The sequence below is a fragment of the Platichthys flesus genome, chromosome 17 (genome assembly GCF_949316205.1).
Source record: "Platichthys flesus chromosome 17, fPlaFle2.1, whole genome shotgun sequence".
Lineage (NCBI taxonomy): Eukaryota > Metazoa > Chordata > Actinopteri > Pleuronectiformes > Pleuronectidae > Platichthys > Platichthys flesus.
In genome coordinates, this window is record NC_084961.1 from 20,194,337 (window position 1) to 20,204,213 (window position 9,877).

The following is a 9,877-nucleotide window of genomic DNA, read 5'->3' on the forward strand; positions in this document are numbered from 1 at the left end:
ATGTGAACATGTTGTTCACAGCAGGACATTCTCCACTCACACATGCTCACAAGAGCAACGCCCCTCCCCGCCCCTCACCTGAATCCTCCAGAAGATTCAGGCCACAGAGGCAGGATGAAACATATTCATTCTGCTGCAGAGGTAACAGGATTTTGTTTACAGCACATGGACACCGGTGTCTGCTCCTATCCCGACAAACTCTCTGCATTATCTTTGTCTGTGTCTTCTACGTGTATGGCACGCCTTTTTCATCCTGAGATATCTGTACTGTTTCTGTTATTTTTCATTTTTGCGTCTGTCAGAAGCTTCATCAACACACCCTATCACTCGCTGCGAATCTTGCAGAGGATGTCCTGCTGTGCACTCACATCGGTTCCCTGGACATTCTGTGGACTTTATACCATGGGGCCAGGTGCAGAAAGTCTCCAGGAACTCTGGAGGCTCTAACTTGGACATTTGCATTACCACATACAGCCTCTGCGGAGAAACTCTGGAGGAGCTACTTTCTTTGTTTTCTTTATTTAAAAGACTTCCACTGTGAGAGCAGGACTGGTTTTACAATCAGTTTTTGTAATGTTTATACCCAAAACTCTATGATCGCACTCAGATAGACCCTGTTTGTGCTCAAACTGTGCGCTTGCATTCATAATCTTTTTTGACAAATTGTTTGTGTTCAAGCTTCAGCTCGTCCTCTCACATGCTTCTGTGCACATTTCTCGGATTTCTCCTCTAATCTTCGATTTTTTATTTTAGCGCTTTGAAGTCAATATTCCCCAACCAATAGAATGCCAGGTGTAATAACAATTGAAATTGTCCCACCATTGTTGTGGTTATCTTTGCAGTTGAAATTGAGGGGTCGGGGGTGGGTAGAGAGCATCATCTGCTTTGTTAGACATGGGAAAGTTTTAGCTTATTAAGCAACTTTTTTTTATACAGAAATGACTAATGACATAAAGATGTTAATAAAACACTGTGAAATGATGTTTTAGGATCATGTGCATTGCCCATTATACTGTATGAGTCGCACAAACAGTGGAAATTCAAGAGCTGGGTAATCTTAAGATGGCCAGATCCATAGCCGGCAGCTACTGATGAATCAATTATTATTGGCAAACAGTGTGTTGTTAGTGTGAAATAAGAGTCGTGAAGAACAAACACTGCTGAGGACAAACAATTATGTGATGGACAAAGATAAATCAATGAATTATGTGTAACGGCAATCAAAGCATCAAGCTTCTATCCTTCATGGAGTTCATTTGAAAAATAGATAAGTAGTTATTCTGTTATTATAGCGTAGCATTTTGAGAAACTGTGTGTGTGTGTGTCTGTGAGAATGTCTTGCAGGTTGGACACAGTAGGTAGATGTTGATCCGTCTATCTGTCTTTGGACAGATTTGTCCCGTTAATGTTAGATTAACATCCAGACACAGAAATAAATATTAATGTAGAAATAGAGCATTAATAAATGAATGTACAAACTGAATTAAATAAAGATTTTTTTTGTTTTATTTAAATCTTTATTGATTTATTATTGAGTCATTTATTTATTTATTTGTTTATTTTCAACTCACAACTTTCCGCCCACAATAGGCTCCATTATTTTGAAAACTTATTTGTGATAAATGCATGATACATTATTTGTAATCTCCACACTATTCAAAATTGTATTTCAATCTTTTTAATGAGCTGTAAATATCTTAGACAAAACATACTCTTTAATTTATGTGGTTCATACCGTTTGCTGTTAAAAGTCTGTGAGTGTAATTGCCTGTCAAATACTGTTAATAAATGGCTGTTTGTGAGTTCCATCTTTTTCAACGCAGTAAATTGTTACAGGGACCAGGGTCATCATCATAGTGGTGTGAAGGAAAAGTTTAAATTTAGAAGAGGCCGTTTCATCATATCGACCAGCCTTATACTTCTAACATCACGTAATAATCCAAATAAAGGACATGTTGTTTAAAAAAATGACCACTCATATTGTCAATGCAGCATTTTAGAGATGCTTTCTCTCTCCACTCTTCTCAGTATAGAATGTTTGCCTGTTGGTCTGGTTGGATGGACTGTGATGAAATTTTCTCCTCACATTCAAACCTTTTTCAGGATGAGTTCATTTTGCTGACTTTTAATCCAGTGCAATCATCCTCTCAAACTCCCTAAATTAAAAAAAAATGAAATACCATACTTTAATGTATATTATAATTCTAAAAACCATAGGCAGAGCTAAATAAACAGGTTTCTTATGTTCCATATGATTTTAATCCAAAATCTTAGAATATGACAGATACCAGGATTAGTAATAACAGTGAAATCTGTGTGACATTTTCAGGGCCATAATCAAATATATGATAAATGAATTTGATCATAAAATTAGGTCTGCCCTGGGGCACTAAAAGTCTGTGTAATTTAGGCTTCTGTATCAACTACATTAATATTTCAAAAATTGCCAATATGGCATCGTGATAAACTAAGTAGAAGTTAACCTTTCTATTACAAATATCATCTCATCGTCATCTCATCGTCATCCGCTTATCCGGGGTCGGGTCGCGGGGGGAGCAGCTCAAGCAGGGGGCCCCAGACTTCCCTTTACCGGGCCACATTGACCAGCTCTGACGGGGGTATCCCGAGGCGTTCCCAGGCCAGTGTTGAGATATAATCTCTCCACCTAGTCCTGGGTCTTCCCCGAGGTCTCCTCCCCACTGGACGTGCCTGAAAAACCTCCCAAGGGAGGCGCCCAGTGGGCATCCTTACCAGATGCCCGAACCACCTCTTGACTCCTTTCTAAGTAAAGGAGCAGCGGCTCTAATCCGAGTTCCTCACGGATGACTGAGCTTCTCACCCTATCCCTAAGGGAGAAGCCAGCCACCCTTCTGAGAAAACTCATCTCGGCCGCTTGTACCCGCGATCTCGTCCTTTCGGTCATCACCCAGCCCAGCTCATGACCATAGGTGAGGATAGGAACGAAGATCGACCGGTAGATCGAGAGCTTTGCCTTGCTGCTCAGCTCTCTTTTCGTTACAACGGTGCGGTAAAGCGAACGCAATACCGCCCCCGCTGCTCCGATTCTCCGGCCAATCTCAAGCTCCATAGTACCCTCACTCGCGAACAAGACCCCGAGGTACTTGAACTCCTTCACTTGGGCTAAGGACTCATTTCCTACCCGGAGTAAGCAATCCATCGGTTTCCTGCTAAGAGTCATGGCCTCAGATTTAGCGGTGCTGATCCTCATCCCAGCCGCTTCACACTAGGCCGCCAGCCGATCCAGTGAGTGCTGAAGGTCACAAGCCGATGATCCAATGAGGACCACATCATCCGCAAAAAGCAGTGACGAGATCCTCAGACCACCGAACTGCAACCCCTCCCCACCACGACTACGCCTCGATATCCTGTCCATGTATATCACAAACAGGATTGGTGACAAGGCGCAGCCCTGGCGGAGACCAGCACCCACTGTGAACGAAACTGACTGGCTGCTGAGGGCCCGAACACAGGTCTCGCTTTGGGAGTACAGAGATTGGATGGCCCTGAGGAGAGACCCCCTTACCGCATACTACCGCAGCACCTCCCACAGTTTCTCCCGGGGGACCCGGTCATACGCCTTCTCCAGATCCACAAAACACAAGTGGACCGGAATGGCATACTCCCAGGCCCCCTCCAGGATCCTTGCGAGAGTGAAGAGCTGGTCCGTAGTTCCACGTCCGGGGCGAAAACCGCATTGTTCCTCTTCAATCTGAGGTTCGACGATCGGCCGAACCCTCCTTTCTAGCACCTTGGAGTAGACTTTACCAGGGAGGCTGAGAAGTGTGATACCCCGGTAATTGGTACACACTCTCTGGTCCCCCTTTTTGAACAGGGGAACCACCACCCCGGTTTGCCACTCTTTTGGCACTGTACCCGACTCCCACGCGATGTTGAATAGGCGTGTCAACCATGACAGCCCCTCAACACCCAGAGCCTTTAGCATTTCTGGCTGGATCTCATCAATCCCTGGGGCTTTGCCACTGCGGAGATGTTTGACTACCTCAGTGACCTCCACCACGGAAATTGATGACGAAACACCATCAACCTCGCGCTCTGCCTCCAACATAGAGGACGTGTTATTCGGATTCAGGAGTTCCTCAAAGTGTTCCTTCCAACGTCCGACGACCTCCTCAGTTGAGGTCAACAGAGTCCCATCCTTACTGTACACAGCTTGGATGGTTCCCCGTTTCCCCCTCCTGAGGTGCCGGATAGTCTTCCAGAAACACTTTGGTGCCGACCGAAAGTCCTTCTCCATGGCCTCTCCGAACTTCTCCCACACCCGCTGCTTAGCCTCCGACACGGCAGCAGCTGCAGCCCTTCGGGCCTGTCGGTACCCTGCAACCGAGTCCGGAGTCCTCCAGGATATCATATCCCGGAAGGCCTCCTTCTCTAATCGGACGGCTTCCCTGACCACCGGTGTCCACCACGGTGTCCGAGGGTTACCGCCCCTTGAGGAGCCTAAGACCCTGAGGCCACAGCTAGCCACCGCAGCTTCAGCAATGGAGGCTTTGAACACCGCCCACTCTGGCTCAATGCCCCCAACCTCCACAGGAATGCCAGAAAAACTCCGCCGGAGGTGTGAGTTGAAGATACCTAGGACGGGGGCCTCCTCCAGACGTTCCCAGTTCACCCGCACTACTCGTTTGGGCTTACCAGGTCTATCCGGAAATTTCCCCCATTCCCTGATCCAACTCACAACCAGATGGTGGTCGGTTGACAGTTCCGCCCCTCTCTTTACCCGAGTGTCCAAAACATGCGGCCTCAGATCAGATGACACAATCACAAAATCGATCATTGATCTTCGGCCTAGGGTACTCTGGTACCAGGTACACTTATGAGCACCCTTATGTTCGAACATGGTGTTTGTTATGGATAATCCATGAGTAGCACAGAAGTCCAATAACAAACGACTGCTCGGGTTTAGATCAGGGAGGCCGTTCCTCCCCACCACGCCTCTCCAGGTGTCTCCATCGTTGCCCACGTGGGCGTTGAAGTCACCCAGCAGAACTACGGAGTCCCCTACTGGAGCCCCATACAGGACTCCATTCAGGGTCTCAAAGAAGGCCGAGTACTCTGAGCTGCTGTTTGGTGCATACGCACAGACAACAGTCAGAGTTTTCCCCCCTACAACCCTTAGGCGCAGGGAGGCAACCCTCTCGTCTACCGGGGTAAACTCCAACACCGCGGCGCTCAGCCGGGGATTTATGAGTATCCCCACACCCTCACGCCCTCGGCAACTCCGGAGAAGAATAGAGTCCAACCCTTATCCAGGAGTACGGTACCAGAGCTGAGACTGTGCGTGGAGGTAAGCCCCACCAGATCTAACTGATAGCGCTCCACCTCCCTCACAAGCTCCGGTTCCTTTCCCCACAGCGAGGTGACGTTCCACGTCCCCAGAGCCAGCTTCTGCCGCCCGGGTCTGGTCCGTCGAGACCCCTGACCTTCGCTGCCACCCATGTGGCTGCGCACCCGACCCCAACGGGTCTTCCCACAGGTGGTGGGCCCATGGGATGATGAGAGGGGGGGTGCCACGTAGTTTGTTCGGGCAATGCCCGACCGGGCTCTGTGGCAAACCCGGCCACCAGACGCTCTCCATTGAGCCCTCCGTCTGGGCCTAGCTCCAGACGGGGGCCCCGGGCTTCCTCCGGGCCGGGTCACATCTCCTCTTTTTCCGTTATTCATTGAGGTTTTTTGAACCATTCTTAGTCTGGCCCCTCACCTGAGACCACTCTGCCATGAGAGACCCTACCAGGAGCACACGGCTCCAGACAACACAGCCCTCAGGTTCATAGGGACACGCAAACCTCTCCACCACGATAAGGTGACGGTTCCAGGAGAGGCTATTAAAGCCTCTCCTGGAACCGTCACCTTATCAAATATGAATTAATATATCTCAATGAAGTGCAATTAGATTCAAGATTCAAGATTTTTTATTTGTCAAATGCACAACAATAACATTAAGCAGTCGCTGGCAGTGAAATGCTTGAGTCTCAGGCTCGCTTCTAACAATGCTCAAGTAATTACACACTATACAATAAAATAAGAGAAATAGTATAAAATAGAACATCAAAATAGGAAATAATGTATGTATATCTAAATATATATGAACAGCTGAGGAGAAAATAAAACAAGAGAAGTGCAAATATGCAAATATGTCACGGTGCTAGTTTGATGGAGTTATTGCAGTTCAGAGGAGTTTAAAAGTCTTATGGCCTGGGGGATGAAACTGTCTCTGAGCCTGGTGGTGCGGGCTCGGATGCTGCTGTACCATCGGCCAGATGGCAGCAGGCAAAAATTTGTATGGCTGGGGTGAAAGGGGTCTTTAATAATCCGGCTGCTCTTCTTCCTGCACCGCTGGGTGTAGAGGTCCTCTATGGATGGTAGCGCTGTCCTGGTGATGTGCTGGGCAGACTTCACCACCCTCTGTAAAGCCTTACGGTTCAGGGCGGTGCAGCTGCCATACCAGGCGGTGATGCAGCCAGTCAGGATGCTTTCTATGGTGCATCTGTAGAAGTTGCAGAGAATCCTGGAGTCCATGTGGAGCTTCCGCAGCCTGCGGAGGAAGAAGAGCCGCTGTCTGGCCGTCTTTCTGATGGAGTCTGTGTGATGGGTCCAGGTCAGGTCATCAGTGATGTGGACCCCGAGGAACTTGAAGCTGCTCCACCGTGGCCCCGTTGATGGAGAGGGGGGCGTGTTCTTCTCCTCGTCTCTTCCTGTAGTCCACGATCAGCTCCTTTGTTTTGCTGACGTTGAGATGGAGGTTGTTGTACTGGCACCAAGATGTCAGGGCTCTGACCTCCTCTCTGTAGGCCTTCTCATCGTCGCCGGTGATCAGGCCTATGACAGTGGTGTCATCAGCAGACTTAACGATGGTGTTGGAGCTGTGGGTGGCCACGCAGTCATGCATGAACAGGGAGTACAGAAGAGGACTGAGCACGCAGCCCTGGGGGGCCCCGGTGTTGAGAGTCAGGGTAGAGGATGTGGTGCTGCCGATCCGCACCGCCTGTGGTCTGCCCGTCAGGAAGTTCAGGATCCAATCACGGAGGGCGATGTTGAGCCCAAGGTCTCTGAGCTTGGTGACGAGCTTCAGGGGCACGATGGTGTTGAATGCTGAACTGTAGTCGATGAACAGCATTCTAACATATGTGTCCCTCTGGTCCAGGTGGAAGAGGGCAGTGTGGAGGATGAGGGAGATGGCATCTGCAGTCGACCTATTTGACCTGTAGGCAAACTGAAGAGGGTCCAGAGAGTCAGGGAGGGAGGAGGTGATGAATGGTTGGACCAGCCGCTCGAAGCACTTCATGATGATGGAAGTGAGTGCTACTTGGCGGTAGTCGTTCAGGCAGAGGATTTTAGTTTTTTTGGGAACAGGGACAATGATGGTCTTCTTGAAGCATGCGGGGACTACAGACTGGAGCAGTGACAGGTTGAAGATGTCTGTGAACACATCTGCCAGCTGATCTGCACACACCTTGAGAGCTCGGCCCATCAGGTCCAGGTGCCTTCGTGTGTTGATCCGGTTGAGGGATTTCCACACGTCTGTCCTGGATATGACTGGGGGGCAGCGGTCCTCCTGGGCCTCTTCGATCTCCGCAGCAAAGGGAGTTACTCTCAAAGCGTGCATAAAAAGTGTTCAGATCCTCTGGGAGAGATGCAGACACCACATCAGCACTGCTGGTCTTGGCTTTGTATAGAAAAAAAAGAGAAAAAAGAGCAGAGCTGTGGGAGAGCGCGAGACACAGCAGCCTTCCACGGCGCCGGTCAATAGCTTTTATTAGATGAAGAATTTATAGCCATAATAAACATGACTGTCTTTATTCAAATTTCCAAACGCTGAGTCAGGAGCTTCCGCTTAAGTAGTTCAACCTGATATGATAATGTTTGTAAGAAGTGTAAAATGTTTTGATCTCTTGGGATTTCCAATTATCCCCATCAGTTACTTCATCAAACTCAAATTTCAAAGTAATTTATAATGCACACTGCTAAATCAACAATAGTTCATATTTATAACATGTTCAGTTTAATATGTGATTAAGACAGCACACGTATGATTCAAAAAAATCATACGTGTTTTACTTAATTAAACTTTAGAATAAGAATGAACAGTATTATAAAAATGGAGGTGTTGAGAGGCAATGCATTCTGTGGAGTGATGCGACTCATTTCACTGAGGTCTGGGAGCTTGGTGCTCTTAGAGCATGATTGATTCGAGACTCTTCACATCAGTTTATTAAGCCAACGTTGAACGTTATACATGTACCCCAGTTTGGGAACCGAGGGCCTATTGTATATGCATGGTGATGGTTTTAATATCAAGCTAGCGATCGATGCTAACATGCTAATGGTGCTAGCGTGCTGGCTAGGCTAGTGCATAGCTAGTGTTAAGCAAGTTAACTTATCAGTTGAGTAGCTAGCTATAGGAAGAGGGAGATTGGGAGCTTGAATTTTCATGATAACCTTATCAAGAGACGTCTGACCATCTCATCTTGCACTGCATTACAAGTTTTGCTTTATCTTCTCAATGTGAATGTCATAATGCCATATCAGTGGTTGGGTCTCAAAAACCAAAATGGAAGGATTATTATGTCATAAATATGTCAGTATGAACCTGTATTAGACACTTAACACTGTAATATATAACTATGTGGCCTACCATGCCACTGGCAAATGTAAGAGAGAAGTTAGAAGGCTACCATGTGTCGTCGCCAGGCACTAAACTTGACCACGCCTCCGGCGATTGGACAAGCGTGTTTGTTGATCCAGGATTTGAGAAGGAATAATTAGACACTTATACATGAAGTTCTGGAAATTGAACATTTATTGTAAAACAATGAAATACTTACAGAGAGTCTCTGGGGTTCTGCCGGACACGTCACCAGGTTCACTGGATCATGTCGAGAAGAAGCTCACCCACATCCTAAGTCCACAGTATATATAATCAGACACCGGGTGCAGCACAGAGGCGGGTCTTTTTCTTTGAGGGAATTCAGTTATTGGCCAGATGTATACTGTTTCCACAAAGTGCAGTTTTTTGCAAGCACATCACTTTCAACTGACCAGGTGTCCCACTTACTGTGGCCTTGGCCAACAGGGAGCCTGCTACATCGGAGAGACACAGATTAGACACAGAGGAGGATTTCATATCTTTTTCTAACCACGTTTCATGAAACACCTTTTTGTATTAATTCTGGCATGACCTCTCTCTTTCCTGAGAACCTGTGCTTGTTGTGCAAACCCTGCGTCTGAGTCAAAAAGATAGACATCATCCCAAGAAAAGAAACAGTTGTAGCATAAGCATTATTATCTAGATTATACAGCTAATATTTATTCACAGGATATAGGTAAAATATAGTCACAAGATACAGAGAAACATAGATATCTCAACACATGCCACGGGCCAAGGTTCAGTAAAAGAGAAGTAAGTAGGCTACTCACTTGTTAAGTTACCTGCTCACGTTTGTATTGATTTACTATTTAGTTTTTATTATTATTCATTTCTTTGTGCAGAACTTTATGTACAGTAATTTATTTAGGCTATTTACCTGTGTAAAACTGGTTTTAATTCTATATTTTGCTTTTATAGTATACATAGGCCTAATGTGTGCTATTCATATGTGATGAATATTTTCTTGCCAACGTTTTTGGGCTGTTTACCCATTCATACATTTATATATATATATATATATATATATACTAACTAAGCAGAGCTATTAAAAGATAACAACTTGATTGATTATATATATATACATAATCAATCAAGTTGTTGTCTTTTAATAGCTCTGCTTAGTTACACTGACATTCCATGACTGTTCTTTTGTGTGGGGTTCACCAGAGCTTTGTGTACATTATACAGCCC